At 38.3% G+C, this 26,286-nt stretch overlaps 1 protein-coding gene and 1 long non-coding RNA gene across 5 annotated transcripts in view; one reads left to right on the plus strand and one right to left on the minus strand.

The window, feature by feature from the left end:
- LOC133630757 (uncharacterized) overlaps positions 1-26,286 on the minus strand; it is a 40,544-nt gene continuing 14,258 nt past the window's right edge. For all 3 annotated transcript variants that reach the window (XR_009821337.1, XR_009821339.1, XR_009821338.1), the window contains 2 exons: positions 17,223-17,418; positions 1-1,041 (listed from right to left, as the gene is read on the minus strand). This is a non-coding gene — a long non-coding RNA (uncharacterized LOC133630757). The remainder of the gene's footprint in view (positions 1,042-17,222; positions 17,419-26,286) is intronic.
- gjc2 (gap junction protein gamma 2) overlaps positions 744-26,286 on the plus strand; it is a 27,580-nt gene continuing 2,037 nt past the window's right edge. The window contains exon 1 of one of the 2 annotated variants that reach the window (XM_062022472.1): positions 744-800. The gene's annotated coding sequence lies outside the window, so the exon portion shown is untranslated. Of the gene's footprint in view, positions 801-16,432; positions 16,495-26,286 lie in introns of those variants that run through there. The other variant, XM_062022473.1, reaches the window with a different exon arrangement.

Raw genomic sequence — 26,286 nt, forward strand, 5'->3', positions numbered from 1 at the left:
TTTGTTTATTATTTATGTATTCACTGTTCTGTTACAGAGAACAAGGAAATGGGATAAAATGGATATAGTATGAAAAGGGGTAGGATTAAATAAGCTCAGCTTATTCCTACTCCTTTTCGGACGTGCTGTAATGAAACAACTAGAATTGTGTTATGCACTACATTGTATCGTACGCATGTTCGAAATAAACTGAAACTGAACTGAACTGATCTACGCTTACAAATGGAGGGGATGCTTGCAACTAAAATGTTGTCCTTGTAACTTAAAGCATAACAATTAGCCGGGGACAGCTCATATGTTAGACGCTCTTAGGTAGTCAACATTTCATAAACAGCGACACACGCAATATTCAATCAAAACAGAGCATTATTGTCTTTGTTAAATCAGAATTTGTAATCTTTTGAAGATTGCCCAGGGGCATTTATACCTACTAAGATGGGCAATAATGAACTTGGAGGCATGAGCATTCATCCTCCCGCTAAAATAGCAGGCACACAAAATCATGAATGGGGATGTAGTAAAAAAAACAAACATTAATAAATCACGGCCATGGTGTCGTACGGGTCGAGGGGGTGCTGGGGGAACTAGAACAACAATGGGGCCTTCTAAGTGCTGACACGCCGCTCTCTTGAGAGTCCTGCTTGTGCTTGGTGGTGAAGGGGTTTTGATGAAAAATGACCCATTGTCTCTGTCATGTCATCCTGCTGCTTGTGAGCGTGAGCAGTGCAACAATGCCTTTGGGCGGCTGCCCTGCAGGATGCTCGGCCATAGAACCAACAAGGCTCCATCCACGTGGACAGGTAGGTTCGATACTAAACTTTAAATGGCTTTTAGACCGTACGTGGCCTCGATTATAAACGTGTGCCAGAGTGCTTTGCACAGTATCTCGCTGTGCTATTTGTTTATATAGTTACAGTTTAATGTCTGCGTGTGTTTTCATACTGTCCTTAGCCGGGTCGGTGCTCCTGGACCTTTGTCGCCCCAGCAGCTCAGCAGAGTACCTGACAGGTTATTGTCCTTGCTGTCCCTTTTTATATGTCTCTGTCAGGAGGGACAGAAAAAAATAAAGTCAGGTCAGTGAAAAATGTTTAAGCTTCGGTTTAACAGATTTGGTCATACATTAATACACTGAGATAATTTAGTGGAAATATTAACTTGCAGTAGAACTTTTGTAAATGATATTGTGAATGAGGAAACTGACTTTTTGTATTTTTATTAAACAGTATAATGCTTCCTTCCAACCAATAAAACATATCAACCATAAATACGCTATATATAATATTTATATATAATATTTATTTCCTAAATTGTTGATATTGTCATCATTAAACATAATTGTAGCTACATTTACATACTTAAATATTAGTTTCCTACAACTTTTTTTTTTTTTTTTACATATACAGTATTACCTCCCACAACTAATGTATCACACTTTTGACAACACTGAATGCTGAAAATATTTATTTATTTTAACAATTTTTTTTTTTATACTTTCACAAATATTTTAAGACTGATACTTGTCCTTAAAAATAGAATGCCTTAAAGTAATTCAAAAATTATTTATTTTTAGACACATTTAACATTCTTTTAACATTTTACAAAAAAAATGTTTAACAAACAATGCTTACTTTCACAAATCAAATTCATATTTGTGTATTTATTTATGATTGTATAACACAAATAGTCCTAATACAAATAGTGCTTACCGCCATTTAATTGAAAGTATATTTATATATTACACACTTAAGTATGGGGAACAAAGACTTAATTTAGAGTTATTTGGACACTAGGGGAACATATAAGGGTTAGGGTTAGGGTTACTAATAAGCAATAATTCTTAGTTAATGGCTTACTGGTTGTCTAATAAGGCCATGCAGAATAAGGCATTAATAAGTACTTAATAATGACTAATTAAGAGCAAATATGTTACTAATTTGCATGATAATAAGCAACTAATTAATGGTGAAAATGTGTTCCCCATACCAAAGTGTTACCTACAACTATTTTAGGTTCAAATGTATTTTTTGTGAATGACACAGGGAGACTCTCAAATAAATCTAGTGCCATCTAGCGGTCTTGCAAAAAGCTGCAAGTATTTCCCTCTGTTTCTTTTTACTTTTTATTATGACATAGTGTATAGGTGTTTTTGTTCACTTAATATCCACACAATAAATACGACCTTGATAACCTCACTGTGTGACCTTGAACATATTGGCCCATGTGAATTATTAACCTCAAACATGACTTTCAACCCAGCCGATGACCTTCTCCTATCAGCTCCTTATGCGTCATCTACTAACGAGAAACCGATATAATGTGCGCATTTGAACTGTTGTTGCATGAGTAAGTGCGGGGGAGAGGGTGCTGTTCTCGGCCATGGGCCCCCACAGCACCCCCTGCAGTCTTGGTAGCTCTGTGAGTTGGACTGAGGCGTCGGCAGGAGGAAGGGGGGATGCACATATTAACATTTGTCTTGTACTGCAAATGACCCTGACGAGGTCTGCCGCTCCTCCGGGCGTGCCCCCTGCTCAGCCCGTGACATAGCCGGTTAAGACAAGATAATGTCAAAGATGAAGCCCCCCACCTCCCCCTTCTGCCACCATCAGCCCTCCTCAGCTCTCTGCAGGCAAAGCTGTGTTATTGTTTTCATTTGTATGGCAACTTGTGTGTCAGGTTTTGGTGCCCTGATGGGACAACTTCATTCGCTGGCGGGAGTTCAAGTAATCATGTATATAAAACAACGCTCTGTTTGTCATGCAAGTGTGATATGTATTGGTGGTCTAAAATTGTGCATTCCAAGGTAAACAATGTTTCATTTTATTATTAAGATATGTTAATCCACTCACGTAGCTTGCATGTAACCAAAATATTAGGAACAACTCTCGGTATGGTGCATGCAGTGTAAATTACAACCCCAATAATAAACATATATATAAGCTAATACACCCCGTAGCAGGGGTGTGTAAACGTTTTCTCCACTGAAAGTCACACACTTAAAATCCTGCAGGGGTTATTTTGATATTTTTCAATTTCAAAACGAATAATATAGATTAAAAAAAATAAAAATAAAAATAAAAACTGTCTGCACAAGAGCTTTGTTAAGTTTAAGTTAAAGTACCAAAGATTGTCACACACACAGTAGGTGTGGCGAAATTATTCTCTGCATTTGACCCATCACCCACTCCCAGTGATTTAACCCCCAATTCCAACCCTTGATGCCGAGTGCCAAGCAGGGAGGGTAAAAACTGATTTTAAGGAAAAAAATTATTTGTGTTATTAGCATCATATATATGTATATGTATGTATACATACATATATACAGTACAGGCCAAAAGTTTAGACACACCTTCTCATTCAATGTGTTTTCTTTATTTTCATGACTATTTACATTGTAGATCAGGGGTCTCCAAACTACGGCCCGCGGACCGAATACGGCATGCCAGCGTCCAAAAACCGGCCCACGGGAAGTCTCTAGTTTTTTGTTTGTTTGTCCGACCGCTTCTATGTTAGCTACCTCTCTTTGTTTATAATGTCCATTTTCTGCTGGATCTACTCTTTATTTTATGCTGCCCTTTTTTTTTGCTGCAGTGGTTACATACACTGTAATACTGTACATCAGGGGTGTCCAACTCATTTTAGCTCAGGGGCCGCATGGAGGGAAATCTGTGCACACGCGGGCGGGACTATTAAAATTATGGCATTACAACAAAAAAATAAAGACAACTTCAGATTGTTTTCTTTGTCTTACTTTGGCCAAAAATAGAACATACACATTCTGAAAGTATTACAATATAAGTATAGTAAAAAGCACCCGGCAGCGGTAAAGTTAAGATTATCAGTCCCCTAACTACGGCCCGCGGGCCGAATGCAGCCCGCCAGCGTCCAAAATCCGGCCCAAGGGAAGTCTCAAGTTTTTATTTTATTTTGTCCTTTCTAATCTATTTTCTACCGCTTGCTACTCTCGGGGTCTCAGGCAAATCATATTGTCTAAAAATGCATTTTCCATCGATAACGTGACCTCATTGCGCTCGCGCCCCAGTGTCGGACAGCGTGCGGCAAGTGTGCACTCTTTTAGTCAATTAGTGCGTGAGGAATAGGACTGTCGAGTTTCAGATGAAAGTTCTCTTTTTCTGGCCATTTTGAGAGTTTAATTGACCCCACAAATGTGATGCTCCAGAAACTCAATCTGCTCAAAGGAAGGTCAGTTTTGTAGCTTCTGTAACGAGCTAAACTGTTTTCAGATGTGTGAACATGATTGCACAAGGGTTTTCTAATCATCAATTAGCCTTCTGAGCCAATGAGCAAACACATTGTACCATTAGAACACTGGAGTGATAGTTGCTGGAAATGGGCCTCTATACACCTATGTAGATATTGCACGAAAAACCAGACATTTGCAGCTAGAATAGTCATTTACCACATTAGCAATGTATAGAGTGTATTTCTTTAAAGTTAAGACTAGTTTAAAGTTATCTTCATTGAAAAGCACAGTGCTTTTCCTTGAAAAATAAGGACATTTCAATGTGACCCCAAACCTTTGAACGGTAGTGTATATATATACATGTCAGCATTAATAATAATTAACATTTTACATGCATTTAATATTTACTAATATAATACTAGTATCCATATTATTAATCTAAATTTCAGCTTTTTATTCATTTTGTTTACACATCTGGAGATTCAATATGACATTTTTTTTAAATGATAAAATGTGTGTACAGAGCGATGCACTAGAGGACTTTTGGTCCATTATAACGAGGGGAAAAACACCTAATCCCTTTTGATGACTTGTCACCGAGCTAAACATCAACATCACATCGCGCTGGATGAGAGTTGAAAAGTCTCGAGCGCACTTAGCAGCTGATAAAAGGCCAAACACGAAATGGCGTACCCTACAGACACACACACACACTCACGCACACACGCACTGAAGCACATGCACACACACACACACACACACACACACACACACACACACACACACACACACACACACACACACACACACACACACACACACACACACACACACACACACACACACACACACACACACACACACACACACACACACACACATGTACTGCAAGCTACTGAAAAATATACTAAATAGTGACTGAATCATCAAATTCTGAAGTTAGAGTTTTTCCTCCTGTCACTCACATACTGTATAAACGCCAGAGACCTTCAGCGATAGAGTGAATTATTTATTAATTATATTTATATAGCACTTTTCTCTAGTGACTCAAAGCGCTTTACATAGTGAAACCCATTATCTAAGTTACTTTTTTTTTTTTAAACCAGTGTGGGTGGCACTGGGAGCAAGTGGGTGATGTGTCTCGCCCAAGGACACAACAGCTGTGACTAGGATGGCGGGGATCGGACCTAGAACCCTCAGGTTGCTGGCACGGCCGCTCAACCAACTGAGCTACGCTGCCCCTATATATATATATATATATATATATATATATATATATATATATATATATATATATATATATATATATATATATATATATATATATATATATATATATATATGTATATATATATATATATATATATATATATATATATATATATATATATAGCAGCCCCAGTGCCTAATTTTCCCCCGAAAACTAGTTCTTCTGCTCTTGAACCACACAAAAGGGTGAACATTCTCAAACGTGAAATTGACTTAAGTAAGATTGGCTGAAAAAACATTTTTGCCATCAGGAAAAACATTTTTGCAGGACTTAGCAAGTACCGGTAATTTTCCATTCGTCTCACGACCGTAGAACTTTAAGGACAATTTGCATTGAATGCCTGTTATCATGTCACCCAGAGCATTTTAACCACAACAACCAGTAGGGGGCACTATAAGTAAGCCAGTCATCACCACTGCCTTGCACTTGCCAGACCTCCCTGTACTAGAAATTGGATTGCTACAGTTTCAAACCGTCATATAGGGAGGGAAGTGTGACGACAGTTCTAAAGGCCCACAGCTCACTAGGGCCCACACTGCCACACACACAGACAATAAATGGGGTAGAGGGCCCACACCGATATTCTTTCAGGGGGCCCAGAATTCCTAGTAATTACACTGCTAACAAGGCGCTTTCTTTTTCCTGAGAAAAAAGTGCAGGTTGTATTATGACACGGGCATGGTGGTTCCCGCTGTTTTTTTGTTGTTTTTTTTTTAACTTTATAGCAGTGGCACGCACATGCAAAAAGCAAGTAGCCTGCCTCTCATAGGAGCGGCGGCTGAGGGAGTTTGCCGGCATCCACCTTGAGGCTTTTCATCTCAGTCGCTTCAGTGGAGTCGGGCCTTAGTCAAAATGGCACGGGACACGCTGGGCCCGGGGGCCCGATAGGCTGGGCTGAGAAGCGAGGAGCGAGATGAACAAATGAGATGGGACTGCCACCACTCTCAGGCTGCCTATGGGATAACTCCCCCCACCACCCACCACAGCCCAGCCACAGCACTTTTAATGACAGCGCCACACAGCACAGGCGGCAAAGGAGGAGTTGCATGTTTTCGTTCTGGTGTCTTGTGTCACTCTTTTCTCCGAGGGGGGGCATATCCGAGTCACATGGGGGCAGCTCGGCCTGTTACATAAACACGGACCTCCACAGCCCCCGCAGTCTGCTCGCATCAACTTTTTGCCGTTTGGCTTAAAAAAAAAAAAAAAAAACGGCGATGACATTAGTCTCGGCCAAGGAGAGTTGGCGGCGTCTTCACTCAATTACAACCCTCATAGCTCTCACTGACCTCATAAAAGGTGAACACGTTATTTCTCTTTTAAAATTGCACTCCCGCTGCAAAATAAACCTTCTGTGTTTTCCATTTACCACCTAAAATAAGCTTATGAATATTAAACAATGTGCTTTGGCTGTCACATTATATCAGACCTTGGAACTGGAGCCGGACAGCAATGTCAAAGCAGTCTTACAGGAGAATACAGCACTTTTTTTTGTGCCTGGGCTGAGGGCGCTTCAATCAATAGTTATCAGCATGAACCATGCTATCCCAAAGCTAGAAAAGTCCGCATTATCGGAGGACGTGAGGGGCAACCGTCGCTTTAAAAAGCAAACAACAAACACTTGTCATATTGGTTGGACTCCTGGGCCACTGGGGTTTTGGTTTCAAGCCTTGTGCTGTTTAGTGAACACTGACTGGTCACAACATGAGTACACCAGAGACATGCACATTTTCTTTTAGTTAAAACTAAAGTGGAAATAACTTCACACATTTTTTTTTCTAAATTGTATAATAAACATTTGTATTTAAAAAAAAATACATTTTCATTTGTTTTAAAAAGTTTACATAAATAATTTTGTAGAATCCATACATTGTCATGTAATACAACTAATTAATCAATAATTGATCTTATTTAATTATATTTAGTATAGCAGTGACAGATATATATTTTTCCAAATTATTTTCTGTTCAAAATGGTCACTTTTATAATGTTTCTATGTATACACTACAGGCCAAAAGTTTGGACACACCTTCTCCTCATTCAATGTGTTTTCTTTATTTTCATGACTATTTACATTGTATATTGTCACTGAAGGCATCAAAACTATGAATGAACACATGTGGAGTTATGTACTTAACAAAAAAAAAGGTGAAATAACTGAAAACATGTTTTATATTTTAGTTTCTTCAAAATAGCCACCCTTAGCTCTGATTACTTTTTCGCACACTCTTGGCATTCTCTTGATGAGCTTCAAGAGGTAGTCACCTGAAATGGTTTTCACTTCACAGGCATGCTTGAAGCTCATCGAGAGAATGCCAAGTGTGTGCAAAGCAGTAATCAGAGCAAATGGGTGGGTATTTTGAAGAAACTAGAATACAAAACTTGTTTTCAGTTATTTCACCTTTTTTTGTTAAGTACATAACTCCACATGTGTTCATGAAAATAAAGACACATTGAATGAGAAGGTGTGTCCAAACTTTTGGCCTGTACTGTATATATACACTACCGTTCAAAAGTTTGGGGTCACATTGAAATGTCCTTATTTTTCAAGGAAAAGCACTGCACTTTTCAATGAAGAGAACTTTAAACTAGTCTTAACTTTAAAGAAATACACTCTATACATTGCTAATGTAGTAAATGACTATTCTAGCTGCAAATGTCTGGTTTTTGGTGCAATATCTACATAGGTGTATAGAGGCCCATTTCCAGCAACTATCACTCCAGTGTTCTAATGGTACAATGTGTTTGCTCATTGGCTCAGAAGGCTAATTGATAATTAGAAAACCCTTGTGCAATCATGTTCACACATCTGAAAACAGTTTAGCTCATTACAGATTGCTACAAAACTTGACCTTCCTTTGAGCATATTGAGTTTCTGGAGCATCACATTTGTGGGGTCAATTAAACGCTCAAAATGGCCAGAAAAAGAGAACTTTCATCTGAAACTCGACAGTCTATTCTTGTTCTTAGAAATTAAGGCTATTCCACAAAATTGTTTGGGTGACCCCAAACTTTTGAACGGTAGTGTATATATATATATATATATATATTATATTATATATATATATATACATATATATATTATATATATATATATATTATATTATATATATATATATATATATATATATAATATATATATATATATATATATATATATATATATATATATGAGATGCTTGGAATATTAAATTGCAAAAAATATTTAGATCCTATTCAATAATTGTATTTACATTTTATGATAGCAGAGTGGTATTTGTGCATCCACAATTACATATTTGTAATTTCAAACTTTTTTTTTACGTTTGACCGATTATTCATAGACAAGTATGCAATGTCCTTTATTTTATTTAATAGTTTTTTCAATTTATCATATACAGTCTTGGTCAAAAGTTGACATTTACTTGTGAAGGACATAATGTCATGCTGTCTTGAGTTTCCAATAATTTCTACAACTCTTATTTTTTTGTGATAGAGTGATTGGAGCACAAACTTGTTGGTCACAAAAAACATTCATGAAGTTTGGTTCTTTTATGAATTATTATGGGTCTACTGAAAATGTGACCAAATCTGCTGGGTCAAAAGTATACATACAGCAACATACATTATCAATTTTGGTGATGTAGAAAAGTTACAATCAAATCAAATTAACTTCATGTGAGTGAATATGATTGACGACACCTGTTGACTTCTCTGAGCCCATTTAAATAGGGCTCATGTGATGCAGTCATTAGACTCGGTTACACACGCGACAATGGGAAAGTCAAAGGAACTCAGCACAGATCTGACTTACACAAGTCAGGAAAGTCACTTGGAGCCATTTCAAAGCAGCTTAAGGTCCCAAAAGCAACAGTGCAGACAATTGTTCTTAAGTATAGAGTGCATGGCACAGTTTTTTCACTGCCAGGAACAAAATGCAAGCTATTACCTGCTGCTGAGAGAAAATTGTCAGGATGATGAAGAGTCAACCGAGAACCACCAAAAAGCAGGTCTGCAATGAATTGGAAGCTGCTGGAACACAGGTGTCAGTGTCAACAGTCAAGCGTGTTTTGTATCGCCAATGGACTGAAGGCTACCATGCAAGAAGCGACACCTTAAGGCTTGTCTAAAGTTTGTTGCTGATCACATGGACAAAGAGTTCTGTGGTCAGATGAAACAAAAATTTAGCTGTTTGGCCACAATACTTGGCCAGGAACACCAGGCCTACCATCAAGCATGGTGGTGGTAATATTATGCTCTGGGCCTGTTTTGCTGCCAATGGATTTCTTCAAGACAACTTAAATGATCAGCCCGGATGTTGGGTCTTGGGCACAGTTATATGTTCCAACAGGACAATGACCCCAAACACACGTCAAAAGGTGGTAAAGGAATGGCTAAATCAGGCTAGAATTAAGGTTTTACAATGGCCAAAGTGCCCCATTGAGAACATGTGAACAATGCTGAAGAAACAAATCATGTCAGAAAACCAACACATCAGCTGAACTGTACCAATTTTGTCAAGAGGAGTGGTCAAAATTCAACCAGAAACTTGCCAGAACCTTGTGGATGGCTACCAAAGTGCCTTATTACAGTGAAACTTGCCAAGGGACATGTAACCAAATATTAACATTGCTGTATGTATACTTTTGACCCAGCAGATTTGGTCACATTTTCAGTAGACCCATAATAAATTCATAAAAGAACAAACTTCATAAATGTTTTTGTGACCAACAAGTATGTGCTCCAATCACTCTATCACAAAAAAATTAAGAGTTGTAGAAATTATTGGAAACTCAAGACAGCCATGACATTATGTTCTTTACAAGTGTATGTCAACTTTTGACCACGACTGTGTATATATTTGTATATTCCGATCAATATTAGACAATAATGCTGCATGTTTTTTGGTAAATTAGGTTGAAAACGTTGAGGGTGAAGCCTGTTCTTCTCCGTTACTGCTATCTTAGGAAAATCTGAGCATGTCAGTATCACTTTTTCATTAGATCACTGCGACTTGCAAGTGCTAATTGTCCATCAGAGGCAGCCACTCCATTCACTGTCTAGGAACGCTCACTCAAAGTGACGTTCTAGAACGCCCCCGATGTTAACTTATCAGCCATCTTTTGTGGGACCATCTGTGTGCTTGAAGGAGGGAGAGATTTCGCAAAGAGAGGAATGAATTTCAAGTTAGTTTGAAAAAAAAGAGAGAGAAAAAAAAAAAAATATATATATATATATATATTTGATATATATATATATCCATCCCAACACGTGCTTATTTGTCCCTGCGGGATTGCACATGTCCAAATCCTGAATGCTCGCTTCAGCAGCATCCCCTATCTTCTCACCAGGGGTGCTGGCTACGCCACATCTCCTCCGTCACATGGAGAGGGGAGGCTGGGGGGGGCAGGCCTCTGGAAGAAGAGGAGTCCTGCAGGCCCATATGGCTTTTTTTGCACAGTGAACACTACTCCAACAGAAATGCATCTCTTTTCTCTAAGCTTTAATATCCTTACTAATAGGATGCCTCCCCCCCGCCATCATTGAGGTTATACCATTCTTATAGTATGCTCACTACGTGATGACAGCCAGATATGTTTGAGTAACCAAGCCAGACACCAAACCATCTATTATCATCTATTAAAGTTTTGAAAGATCCCTTCCCGAATGTGACAGCAGACAAGGTACGCACTATTCAAAAAAGAAGCGTGTGTGCGCGTCTGTGACCCATCTCTGTTATCTGTCCATGCTCTTGGATTAGAGATGTAAATATTATGACACTTGATGTGACTCAGCGGATCCGCACTGAATGTTACAAGGTCTCAAATTTTCTCAGACTTATTTTTTTATGCCCTCATATACACATGACTAATTGAGAGCAATCTGGAGCTTGGTGTACAAGAGTTTACTTTGTAGAATTACAAAAAAGTCGAGCTATTCTCGTATATAAAATGATTTTAATACATTTGTTGTATATTGTGAACAAAACAAATAGTATTTCTTACGCAAACAAAGCCCAGATGTTACAAGCATAAACGTATACTTGCTTTAAAGTGAAGGATCTTGTTACGTTACACATTATTCATTCATGTTAAAGGGGCCTTATTATGCAAAACCAACTTTTCTAACCTATTGGTACCTGCTTCTGGGTATTTGGGATCTGCATAAGTCTCGAAAATGTATAATCAAACTGTGGAAGCATTGCAGAGATATTTATAAAACAATCCTGCCTTCCTTCCTACTTCCTCCAAATGGTCCGTTTGGAATTTTGTTCAAGTGTGACGTTTTGTTAAAGTGTGACATCAGCGGATTATCCAAATATGGTAGAAATTTACCCAAACATCCTTGTGCGAGTCAGACAATTTAAATGTATGTAAAAGCGGCTGTGCTACAACATCATGTTGACAATGAAACCCAATGAAGGAAAATGCTGTGTTGTTTGTTTGCTTTAACTAGTCTATTCAACAAGTCACTACACTAACTTTCAACCTCATCTGAAGTAAAAAGGGCCTTTAACTGTGAGGAAGTCCCTCCGAGTGTGTGCAAAGATTAGTTCTGCTTCAACCACAGACCTTCACAAAAAGATAGATTTTTCTAAATAAAATACATTAAATGGCGGGCTTAGTTACTACTATGTATGGCAATGGAGGAGAAAATGAAGTAATAACAGTTGATTAGAAATGTGTGAATGATGCATTACAATTGTTTGCTCGAGTTGTTGTGTAGCTAGCTTATCCTTCTAATGTAAGACAAGTGCGTCACCGCCCTCCAGCAAAATAAAGAATGGTTTTCCTAAAAACTACTTTTTTAATTGGATCAGTGCCTACTGTCTTTGGTCAATGGACCAGTTAGTAATATAATCCAATATTACGTTCTCGATGATGTAGCCCGTAGCATAGCTAATTGTATAGCCGGGTCGGGCCTTTATTGTTTACAAAGTTTCGAAGCAGCCATGCAGTGAAAGTATTAATATGATATAGAATAGAAAAGCATTTTATGGTCATGTATACGCCTAGGAGTTAGCACTGGAGAGATAATGACTCTGTAAAAGTTTAACTTTCGCATAGAGTACCAACTTTGCAGTTAGGCTTCTTTACTTTATGGAGTAAATTGTGCACAAATTGAGAACAGGAAGTGAAAAAAATGTTTCATAATTGCTATGAAATGGAAAAGGGGGTAGGATTAGATAAACTCTTCTTCTTCCTACTCCTTTTCGAACAAGTTGAAAAGAGAAACTGGAAATTGTGATCTATCATGTTGTAATTGTATGCATGTTTGAAATAAACTCAAACATAATTTAAGGTAAAAACATAAAACATAATCGTAGAAACAATCATAATTCCAATTAAAATCAAGGAGTGTGGATAAATAATTTTGGTTGTCATATGCAGAACTGAATAGGAGTCTTTTATCCTGGGTTTGAACATTGCCAACTTTAAGGCCTGTGTAACATCTTCAGGAAGACTATTCCAGATTTTAAGAGCATGAAACTGAAACTCAGCCTCAACATGTTTGGTCCTGAGTCTGGGCACCAGCAGGAGACCACTCTCCATGGTACTACGTACAGTATATTCAGGAATAATACGGGTTAATATTAAAACGAAAATCCTTGAAAATGTTCTGACAATGTTCCGGTTTTCTTGTTAAGGTAAGACTTCAACAACTTCATTTTTGTAATAGTATGACTGTTGGATGGGAAGCATCGGTGCACAGCCATTTTCAGATCTCTCCAGAGATATTCAATCGCATTCAAGTCTGGGCCCTGGCTGGGCCACTCAAGGACATTTACAGAGTTGTCCTGAAGCCATTCCTTGGATATCTTGGCTGTGTGCTTAGGTCGTTGTCCTGCTGAGAGAGGGACGGCGTGGCGAAGTTGGTAGAGTGGCCGTGCCAGCAATCGGAGTGTTGCTGGTTACTGGGGTTCAATCCCCACCTTCTACCATCCTAGTCACGTCCGTTGTGTCCTTGGGCAAGACACTTCACCCTTGCTCCTGATGGCTGCTGGTTAGCGCCTTGCATGGCAGCTCCCGCCATCAGTGTGTGAATGTGTGTGTGAATGGGTGAATGTGGAAATACTGTCAAAGCGCTTTGAGTACCTTGAAGGTAGAAAAGCGCTATACAAGTATAACCCATTTATCATTTATTTATAACCGTTGCCCCAGTCTGGGTTCAACAGCGCTCTGAGCAGGTTTTCATCCAGGATGTCTCTGTACATTGCTGAATTAATCTTTCCCTCTAGCATAACTACTAACCTATGTATCATCAACCATCTGGAATGGACTGATGCTGTTTTTAAGTTATAGTGTAGTGGTATTTTTAATTAAGTCAAGCTCATGATGCAGTGAATTGAATGATGCAAACACGTTTGTTACTGGATACTTTCTAATACACTTCTGCCTCGGAGACTTTGTATCCGTAATATGCAACTATAATTATTTGATACTTGTTTATTTTTTGGGGGGAGAAAAACAGAATTTTTACTGGCAAAAGTTCCAACTTTTTTCTTTTAAATTACCACTTTACTGAGATAACATCCTGTGTACAGTCTCTGAGAGATATTATTTATTCTTGTGATATTACAAATGTCTTATTTTTCTAATATTCTGACATTTTCCTCATAATATGACTTTTCTTGTAACATCAAATGATATTCCTTACTATAATGTTACATATTTGAATCACCGTATTTTTCCGACCATAGGGCGCACCGAATTATAAGGCGTACTGCCGATGAATGGTCTATTTTCAATTTTTTTTTTCATATATAAGGTGCACCGGATTGTAAAGCGCATTAAAGGAGTCATATTATTATTATTATTATTTTTCTTCTAAATGTAAAACACTTTCTTGTGGTCTACATAGGTGGTTCTTTGGTCAAAATGTTGCATAGATTATGTTTTACAGATCATCTTCAAGCCGCTTTCTGACAGTCGCTTCCGGATGCGCCGTTTTGTGGGCGGTCTTATTTACGTGGCTCACCTTCAGCAGCGACTTCTCCCCGTCATCCTTGTTGTAGCGGTGTAGCGTGCAAGGACGGGAGTGGAAGAAGTGTCAAAAGATGGAGCTAACTGTTTTAATGACATTCAGACTTTACTTAAATCAATAACGGAGCAGCATCTCCTCATCCGTGGCTCACTAGTGCAATAATGTGTCCTGTGAAAAAACTGTCCGACTGGAACTCTCTAATAACTAAAGTTCCTTGGGTGAATAATGTAAACTCACTATACCGGTATATTTTAGCGCATTCATGGCGAGTTTACTGACAGATATAAGTAAGAACTTTACGCTACTTTATATTAGAAATGGCAACAGCGGAGGATGAATGTCCCATAACAAGAAGATACAGAAAGAGAAGAAGCTTATTGACTACGGCGTCTGCACGCACTATGACGTCGGACGCGCGCAAAATTTTCAGGACTTATGCAGATCCCAAATACAGATCAGCAAATACCAGAAAATAAGAAAAGTTACTTTTGCATAATACTGCGAAGCAAAACGCTAGATAATATGTCTTACCTTATACACACACCATAATAATATTTGTATGTTTAATGCGTGGACAATCCATCAAGCGGTGGCGGGCTTCATAGCTTACCAAAGTTGTACTAAAACATTTTGATAGATTTTTGAGCGCCGTGTGTAATGTTCTATATTTTCAATGGAACATACAATTGCTGTGTTGTTTACTTGAGTCATATTGCAGTCTACACGTATCTCTTATGTTTGACTGCCATCTACTGGTCACACTTCACCATGTACCAAACAAAATAGCTTCGAGGTCGGTAAGCAAAACCAGAATTATTCCGTACATTAGGCGCACCGAGTTATAAGGCACACTGTCGAGTTTTGAGAGAAGAAAAAAGGATTTTAAGTGCGCCTTATAGTTCGGAAAACACGGTATTATTCTTTTTCCTCAGATAATTACAATGTATTTATTTCACAGGCCATTACGCATTTTTTATTGAAAGGAAACTTTCTTCTCATAACACTACGATTGTATTCTTTCAATGTGTGTGAATGTTGTCTGTCTATCTGTGTTGGCCCTGCGATGAAGTGGCGACTTGTCCAGGGTGTACCCTGCCTTTTGCCCGAATGCAGCTGGGATAGGCTCCAGCGCACTCCGCGACCCCGAAAGGGACAAGCGGTAGAAAATGGATGGATGGATGGATCTTTCAATGTTAGAACCTTTTTGTCATTATACTTTTGTATCTGACATTTTGTATCATATTTATGTTTTAAAATGTTCCCCTCTCAACATTATTATTAACATTTTTATTGTTGAAATATGACGTTTTAGTCATATCACTTTCTTTTTGTCATATCTTACATTCATTCTCAATGAAATACAACTTTCCTAATATCATATTACAATCTCTTTTATTGTGGTTGTTAAATGAATAGCTCTAATAAAAACACAGCATTATTATCTTTGTAAATGCAGATTTTGGATGGACCTGATAGGCGGTTGTAGCCAATGTTGTGTCTAGAATGCATATGTAGGCAGAGGAGGTGGTATACTGTACATACGAGTGAAGAAGAGAGAGAGAGAGAGAGAGAGAGAGAGAGAGAGAGAGAGAGAGAGAGAGAGAGAGAGAGAGAGAGAGAGAGAGAGAGAGAGAGAGAGAGTCTGTCATGATCTGTTTTAAAAATGTTGCACATGACCGTTGTCTGTGTCAGGATTAACACCCTCCCTCACATTGGTGTTGCTTTTTATTCTGCAGTACGATATCTTCACGTCTGAACCCTTGGATGGGGTCACTTGACAGAGGAGTTTTTTTTTCCCCCCTGTTCTTTTTTTTTTTTTAAATAAGACTTGCTTTTTGGTCAGATGGCTGCTGTAATACAATCCAGACGCAAGCCACAATGTGAGGCTACAGTCGAGAAAAACGTATAGTTTGATAAGTTCCGTCAGTGTTTTGGGGTTTACGTTGTTTTGGTGCACATCCCTAGGACGGAGGAGGATGGAGGTGATGTTGTGTGCCATAGTCTTGGCAGGGGATCTAGAAGGGGACCTTCAGGACGGGAAATGCATGTGGAACTTCTTCAGGTGGGTCGTTTTTGGGTGTCATTACCTTCACATCTAAAGAAATATAGTTGGGACGCAATGTAGTGTCTTTACCTGAAGTATAATGTCGGCATTTGAGATAAATTGTGTAGTTGAAAAATGTGTATTTGTAGAAATGTTGATAGTAAATACAACAATGATATTATGGTTAAAATCAGCTGTATTTCTCCGGACACACCTGAATTGTATTGGTAAGATTCAGAACATCAAAGTGAGTGGTGTACCTAATATTGTGGTTACCTTATTCAGTAACACGAGCGCAGCCAATTATTAGAAAGAAATCTTGGAAACTTTGGACCCACTAATTGTATTGGATTTCTTTAGAATTTACAGATATACTTAATGATTAATAACAAAATAATTTAACAATAATACAACAATGACAGTGTTAATAGTATTTTAAATATATTCATGTAATTTTTCAAATTGTCTTTATCAGCTAGATACATTTCTGATTTGCTGTTTACAACGAAATTGCTTATTTAATGTCAACTTAATTGCATTGTATGAAGTGGGTTTGAATTAGTTCCAAGAGTTCTCTGTTTAAAATGTCGTTAGTTCTTTATAAAGATCTACATACTACACCATCAGATTCACTACTAATTTAATTTTAGGGCGTAAATGTCAACTGATGCACTCATTCATTCAAATTTGTGTGAAAACCGCAAAGCAGACCTCATGTCATGCCATCCTGAGGCAGACTTACCCACCTCCATTGGTGCCATCTGTCTCCATTAGGGCTGAAGCCCTCCCCAGTGTAAGCAGTGCTGGATCCGGAGGGGGGCTGCGAGGGTTAGGTGGGCCTCACGACAGAGCCTCTCCTGCTACCTCAGATGGCAGGGGATATGGCACATCCATGCCGGGTCAACGTGAACTCAGGTCCCGTGAATGAACGGCTTGACGGGACTGTGGAGATAATTCAGTTATTTTTGTCAAAGGTTATGCAGGGGCACCATAACACTTCTTGGCATCAACCAAAGTACGGTAGCTAAAGCGGTCACCGGTAAAAAACATAACGTGAGCCATTTTAAAGACCATAAATACTTACTTTGATATTAATTAGGAGTGTATGAGAAAATAAACTAGAAAACCTTTAGAAAACCTATATTGCACAATCGACTTGTCCAGGTGTGCACCGCCTTCTGCCCAAGTACAACTGGGGTAGGCTCCAGCATCCCCCGTGCCCCCGAGAGGGACAAGCGGTAGAAAAATGGATGGACGGATGGATGTATTGCACAATACAACAGCAACAGAACCAATGTTGTAACAGCGGTAAAGCGCAAACACAGTGGGTTTAAACACGTGCAGGTTTCACATCAATAACTTGAATAGCGCCACCACCTTTTTTAAGCACATGCGCAGTTAGCTAAAGTTGCTGGATGCTGACACTCATCTTGTGGAGTTCATCTTTAAAAGCTAAGTCAGGGATGTTGCCTACAGCCACACATGTCAATGCTAATTAGTAAATTGGAAAACCACTGCGTTTTTTTTTGCTTTTGTAGACAACGCACCAGGAAACTGTAATTTTTTAAATAGAGGTGTTGGACTTGTATTCGGGGTGTACAGGTGAAACTCCAAAAATGTAATATTGTGCAAAAATCTATTGATTTCCGCAATTCAACTTTAAATGTCAAACTAATATGTGATATCAACTCATTACATGTAAAGAGAGATATGTGATTATTTGTTATACTTTTGTTATACTTTAGTTTTGAAAACCCCAAATCATCTGAAATGTTCAATTTAAGGTTTTCATAAGATGTTAAGCCATAACGCTGGAATAAACAAACCTTTGCACGATATTCTAACTGTTTGAGTTTTACCTGTATGCTATGTTGTAATTTGCTCATTACTGCAAAGAGAGGACCCGGAAAGTTTTTATGTACCAGAACATTCTTTGGCAACTTACACTTTATCATCATGCTAGAACGGTTAATGAACTCAAAATGAACGGAACTGAACCACCTGGTGGAAACATAGAGTTTTAAGATACTGTGAGGGTCCAGGTAATTGTTTTTTCCAGCATTCTTTGATATCAATTATTAATATTTACACTACATGAGAGTCAAGCAATTAATCAGTTTCCTTTCCGGTGTTTTGGTATCTTTGGTAACAATATGGTCCGCAGTAGAATTAGAAGATCACACCTAAAAAAATATGGAGAAAATACAATGACCTGATGAATGAGAACATCCAGACGTATGGGGAATATCCATAATGATTGGTTGGTGTTCGTATGAAGAGTCACAATTTGCTAAGGTAAGGGCTAAACATTACAGAGTGGGCAATCAGAGGCAAGATAAGGCGGGTCATCAAAACTAGTAAGCAAAATCATAACAGTCACGCACTCATGTCACATGATGATGAGGGAGTCGGAGACAGAGGGACGCTTCAAGCTGACGACTTGAAAAAAAAAACATACTTGAAAATGGCAGAGGAATTCTCTCCCCCAGATTAGATTTTTTTTCTTTAGTGATGACGATGACGTGCAGGAAACCCACAATATTGCGTGTCCTTCGCCATATTTACACACATGTATACGTTTGGAGAAAATGATGCCCAAAACCTTAGTTTTTATTAGTTTATTCATAACTGCTCTCTCCATCTAAGACAGGCATGGGCAATTATTTTGACTCGGGGGGCCAAATTTAGAGAAAAAAATGTGTTTGGGGGCTGGTCTATCTATTTTTAGGAACACTAATACAAAACCTTACATTAATGTCTGATTGAATGCTAAAAACGTTATGACAGACCGCCTTAAAAACGTAATGAAATGTTTGCTTTTTTTACTGAATGAGACACCCAGAATGTACATGAAGATAAAGAATGTGGGATTTACAATATTAAATATGAACGTCACACCCCCTCTTGATCGACATATTTTACAATCATGCGAAATGCAACAAAAATGCAACAAACACAGCGAAATATGAACGCGAAGGGTAAAAAAAAACCCACCTGCAATCTGATATATCTGATATATCACTAAGCTTTAGAACTTTGTTGCAAAAATCTCCTTCCGGATCTGTCCCTGACACCCGCATTTCAGGCTGGCTGCTCTGGAAACACTCTGTGGAAACGCTCCCCACCCACACTGCTTGGTTCCTCTTCTGAGCTGCTGTTACTATAGTAACTAGTATATAATGCAAAAGTGCAGATTCCAACCATTGAAATACTTTGTATAGTTCAAGACTTACGGTCATTTGAAAACATCACTGCACATCATAATGGCAGCTACAGTTTCGATCTTAAAGATCTAAAAAAAATTATTTGGGAATGTCCTGCGGGCCAGATTGAAAAGCTTAACGGGCTGCACGCGGCCCAGGTCTGACCTAAGACGTCCAACACAAATTTAGGAACACACATTAAGGTGAGTTGAGGTCATGAAAAGTTTTACTGCACATAAGCATTACCAACTGTTCCCAAACAACACACAAGTCATTGTTGTTGAGTTTCTTTTAAGATATAGGTAGATGCTGTTTTTTTTTACTGTCGGTAAAGTAAATGAATAACATTATAGGCCAAAAAAAAGGCAAACTAAATAAATACAGACAGTGGGGTGCGGGGACCCCTAGAGGTAGTTGTCGGGTGTCCCCAGCTAAATGACAGATAGTTAATAGTAATGGACCCTTGTTTGGTCCATTTGTACACTCTCAGTTACATTAACATTGATATTATACAAGTGGGCCCATAGATATAAATGTCGTTAAATGTATCTTTAATGTAGCAAGCTACTTTAGCCATGTCGCTTGTAGTGCAGCTTGCTACAATTCTTCGGTGATAGCTTCTGCTGTAGCTTAGTTACATTTAATTGAGAGTAACTTGTAGCTTAGCTTACTACATTTTCCAAGTAGTTTGCCCTCATGGTCACTAATGGTTACTCCTGTGATGTATTAAAAGCAAGAGACATATTTTGAGAATCTATACAAGACATTAAAAAGCCTGGGTGCTTTGTTCTAGGGTTCTGAGGTGTTCAATGTCTGAACCATTAAGTAAAAAGAACGAGTTTAGAGGGGCTTTGATCACCTTCCATGGTCCATGCAAGAGCACTCTTGGATAGGGTTGGTTATCGTTAACATATTATTCAAATTGATATTTTTGAAAACAGTGCCGGTGTTCTGGCGAGTTGTGTTCCCCATCGGAATTAATGTAAACCTTGCATTTTTGCATGCTTATGAGTTAAAGGAATGCAGAAATAATTGTGCATTAAATGACTACAATCGCTAGACTAAATAATGCTATATTTTTGCATTTTCACATGCTTTACACTACAAAATATTAAACAATCTAATGTAAAAATTATTAGGTTATGGTTTCATGTGAAGATGTCGAAAATCAAATGCCACAAAGCATTCTGGGGGCGCTTTTGGTTTTACAGCAAAAATGCTGTAAAATTGCTGAATTTCCCCAAAGGATCAATAAAGTACTTTCAATTCTATTCTATTCTAAAAAACAAAACAAAACACCCATAACCCAACACATCATACATTTATTCATGGGGGAACACGACTAGCCAGAACACCAGAACCAATACTTAATAAGGAGAACAACATTTTTCAGTTAAAAAACTAAATATTTTTCTTTTAACGCAATTTTGTGACATGAAGGTTGACAAGTTGTTAAGGTCAGAAATGAAGTTTAAATAAAGTGTTAGACTCTGTCAGGACTAGGGACGTGCCGATCGATTAGCTACTAATCAGTATCAGCCTATTTTTGAGAAAAAACATGTTATCGGTCATTGACGAATAATGCCTTTTTATGATGATCACAAACGGCACTCTTCACTGCACTGTAAAAAAAAAAAAAAGTTGAGAAAACGCAAATTTTCAAGTCAACATGATGCAACAAGATTTTTGTGTTTTCTCAACTTTTGACTACTGCTGGCCAGACACTGTTTTGGTAGTTTAACATAGTGAAACCTTATTTCTGAGTCTGACTATCTTGAAAACTATAATTACTCCAACAATTGCAAATCGTATTTCACTATTTAGCAGTAATCAAAAGTTGAGAAAACGCAAAAATCTTGTTGCATCATGTTGCCTTGAAAATTTGCGTTTTCTCAACTTTCTTTTTTTTTTACAGTGTGGCTGACAAGCTAGCAACTAATTATTTGTCTCCATACACAGTGTGGAGCCGCTCCCCTAAACTAATAATTATCACCTCCATTACAGCAAATAAACTGCATTTCTTAGCATCTGAAGTATTGATTGATTGATTGATTGATTGATTGAAACTTTTATTAGTAGATTGCACAGTACAGTACATATTCCGTACAATTGACCACTAAATGGTAACACCCGAATAAGTTTTTCAACTTGTTTAAGTCGGGGTCCACTTAAATTGATTAATGATACAGATATATATTATCATCATAATACAGTCATCACACAGGATAAACATCAGAGTATATACATTGAATTATTTACATTATTTACAATCCGGGGTGTGGAGGGGTGGTTAGGTTTGGTTGATATCAACACTTCAGTCATCAACAATTGCATCATTAGAGAAATGGACATTGGAACAGTGTAGGACTGACTTGGTAGGATATGTACAGCAAGTAGTGGACATAGAGATAGAGATCAGAGAGCATAAGAATAAGAATAAGTATCTACATTTGATTATTTACATTTGATTATTTACAATCCGGGGCGGTAGGATGTGAAAGGAAGTTTGTTAGTTTACGGTTGAAGTTGCCTGGAGGTGTTCTTTTAGTGCGGTTTTGAAGGAGGATAGAGATGCCCTTTCTTTGCCACCTGTTGGGAGTGCATTCCATATTGATGTGGCATAGAAGGAGAATGGGTTAAGACCTTTGTTAGATCGGAATCTGGGTTTAACGTGGTTAGTGGAGCTCCCCCTGGTGTTGTGGTTATGGCGGTCATTTACGTTATCATTATCAAGTATTATTATCGCTGGAGCAGGCATGCTAATGGATAAGCTAACCGCTAAGATAGCGTGAACAACACCAGGATAAAAGTGCTTGGTAAAGTTTAAGAAATGTAGCTGGAACCAGGTTACAGCAGAAAGTAAGCAGCAATTTTAACAGGAAATTAACAAGTACAATTATAAGAGTCTAGAGCCGGGGTCAGCAACCAGCGGCTCTCGAGCCGCATACGGCTCTTTAGTGCCGCCCCAGATGCTCCCTGAAGCCTTTTTATAAAAGGTTTGAAGATGGAAAAAGATGGGGGGAAAATATTTTTTTGTTTTAGTATGTTTTTTGTATGAGGACAAACATGACACAAACCTTGCCAATTGTTAGAAAGCCCGCTGTTTAATATGTTTGTGTGCATGCTTCACTGATGAGAGTAGTTGGTGAACATCGTTTTGTCCTACTAATTTCAGTGGTTCTTGAACTCACCATATTGTGCTGTGACGCCACAGTTTGTTTACATGTAAAATCTTCCACTCCTTCTTTGTCCCATTTTGTCCACCAAATGTTTTATACTGTGCGTGAATGCACAAAGGTGCGCTTTGTTGATGTTATTGACTTGTTGGAGTGCTAATCAGGCAAATTTGGTGAGTGCATGACTGCAAGCTAATCAATGCTAACATGCTATTTAGGCTAGCTGTATGTAAATATTGCATCATTATGCCTCATTTGTAGGTATATTTGAGCTCATTTAATATCCTTTACTTGTATGCTCTTTGCATATAATTTAGTTTTGCATGCCTCATGACGCATTATCTTTATGTAATATTGGCTGCATTTCTGATATTTGTTTGTGTGCCATGTTGTTCCAGACCACAGCAAACATTACCTAGCTTGCCCAAAGATTGTAATAAATCTATTAAAATAATACAGCCTGCCGTTTTCTTTAACTTGGATATACACATCTATACCCTTGGTCATTAAAAACCAGTAATTTCGAGGAGTTATCTCACTTTCTGAGAAGTTTTACTAATGTTTTCCAATGTAATAAATGTGTAGAATAAATACTACATTTCAATGTTTCTGTCAACGAAGATTTGCTTCAGCCTGCGACACATAGTCATTTTGATAGTAGGCTATTGTAGCTAATATAGACACGTACGCCATATGTTGCCTTTATTATAACACTTATATATGGCTTTTCGTTTTTTTGCGGCTCCAGACAGATTTGTTTTTTGTATTTTTGGTCCAACTTGGCTCTTTCAATGTTTTGGGTTGCCGACCCCTGGTCTAGAGAGAAGATAATATAACAACAACTCTTGATGTGTCAGCATTGTCACAGTCAGCAAACAACATGTAATTCATAAATTGGTGGTGTCGATATTGCTGTGTTGCAATCGCATGAAACCCGGAAGTAACCTACAGGCATGGTCTATAGAGCCCTGTTAGGCTACTGTTTACTTGCCTGCATCAGTACAGATTTAGAGGTATTTTGAAAGGTTTAGAAGCAAACATACTGTATAGGCAATCATGAAAATATATTCAAAACGGGATGGAGAGAATTTATACAATCTTAAGAAAAGTATTTTTTGAAAGATTTAAACCATACGTTATCACCAAGAAGTCGCTGATCGCCTGGACCTCACTTCCTTTAACACTTACATGGATTTAAAGAAGAACATTTTAGAGGCACATCAGGTCTTTACATCTGGAGGGGTCCACAAATTAAGCTTTAATTGGTGCAAGACAATGTTGGATTTATTCGTGCATTGTTAAGTAACAAGATTGACAACAAGTGCCGTGCTGCTGTGATCAGGACGTTAATGAGAAAAAGGATACGTTTGTTTGCATCTGATTTCCTGCTAGAAATGTTAGTCCATTATCTACAATTCACGTCTGCAGTTGTTTTTATGGTGCAAAATTCATGTTTTGTCTCATTGTCTAGCTATTTATGTCTTTTTTTCAGCAACGTTTGCTGGCGATATGATGATTCAGTATATGCTGTTGAGCCTACAAGAGATTTATTCTTCTAGTTTATTAATACTACTAAGGATATTTTCTTGATACATAAAAATATAACCCAAGAGGCTATAATATAGTCATCTGTGTCAAATAAAGCACTGGGCTTTCCTGCACAACAACAACTAAGTTTTTAATTTCTGTTATGAAAATGGGCAAAGAAAATACGGTGGATTAGACGAACAATTACAATATTTGTTACTTGGACTTAACATGACGTTAGTTTATTTGCACAACCAGGTCTTTGTAGTTATATTTAGGCATAGCAGCCACAAAATAACAAACTATTGGCAACCGCTTGTCCTTTTTTTACGTTTAGTTCTGCTCTAAAACACTACTAACATAGTAGAGAATAAACTCAATAGCATCACAGAAAGTTTTTCAAACAAATCAAATGTTCAAACAAACATTTTACAAAATGATCGTTGCAGACACAAGCGTGGTCTGATTGTATTCCACAAGCTGATAAAAGTGATATTTTTAAGAGCCACCACCTTCAACGCACTTTCGTTTTTTCCCCTGACTTTATTTCCTTTATGAGCCACTTCTTTCGGGACTCAACGAAAGCTCTTTCCTATCTCTCGATTTAAACGACTGGAACACCCAAGAACAGAACAGCAATATGGCATTTTCTGCTCAAACTCTACACTCACTCTCACTTGTTTTGATGTTACGCTCGAGTTGCTTGACCATCATGTAATTAAGCTGCAAAGAAGAAAAACAGACGGGACGTCATATGCAGCCCAGCAATTAAGAGTAATATCAGTATACGATCGCTATTAGAGTTTTTATTTTCTATAGGTATTTTTGTTGCTAAAACGATTGCGTTCATCGTGTCTTGTCAAATAGATACGTGCTATATTCTTGTGTTCAGTCAAGGTTTTTTGTGTAAGAGAGGTTTCTTACCTGCTACATTCATACACATTCATACACCAGTGTGAGCGGCACTAGGGGCAAGGTGGGTAAAGTGTCTCTCCCAAGGACACAACGGGGGTGACTAGGATGGCGGAAGCTGAAATTTAACCTGGAACCCTCAAGTTGCTAGCACGGCCGCTTTGCAGTCTTAGACACGCTGTGGCGGCCGTGCTTCCGCTTCCAGCTTCTGCCATCACGGCGGTTGTTTCTTTGGGCAAGACACTTCACCCACCTTTCTCCCAGTGCCGCTCACACTGGTGTGCGTATGAATGTGAATGAATGTAGCAGGTAAGAAACCTCTCTTACACAAAAAACTTTGTCTGAACACAACATTATTATTTTTGTTGCTGTTTTTGTAGTTGTTTACACTCGGGGAATAATTCCCTGGACACAGGATAACTTTGACGAAAGAAACCAAAACATTTAAAAAAGTAGTAAATAGTAGTTTTTGCTTTTGTGTAGTTATTAAATGGGTTATACTTTTATAGTGCTTTTCTACCTACAAGGCACCCAAAGCGATTTGACACTATTTCCACATTCACCCATTCACACACTGATGGCGGGAGCTGCCATGAAAGGGGCTAACCATGACCCATCAGGAGCACGGGTGAAGTGTCTTGCTCAAGAACACAACGGATTTGACTAGGGTGGTAGATGCCGGGGATCAAACCAGGAACTCTCAGGTTGCTGGCACGACCACTCTCCCAAATGCACCACACCACACGGTCCCCATTATAATCATTATTGTGTTCTATTGACTTTGTTTTGTTCAAACAATTGTTTGTAATAACGGACAATAAGAACTTGTTTAAATATTGTGTTGATATAGTGGAACTGTGTTACCATAAGTAAAGTGAGAAATGTACAGTTAATACATATGATCGTATCGGTATTGCTCTCGGCCGATTTACCTCATGGATAATCAAAATCGGCAGCATAAAACCTCGATCTGAACATCCCTAGACAGGACG

The sequence above is a fragment of the Entelurus aequoreus genome, linkage group LG16 (assembly GCF_033978785.1).
Source record: "Entelurus aequoreus isolate RoL-2023_Sb linkage group LG16, RoL_Eaeq_v1.1, whole genome shotgun sequence".
NCBI classification, from domain to species: domain Eukaryota; kingdom Metazoa; phylum Chordata; class Actinopteri; order Syngnathiformes; family Syngnathidae; genus Entelurus; species Entelurus aequoreus.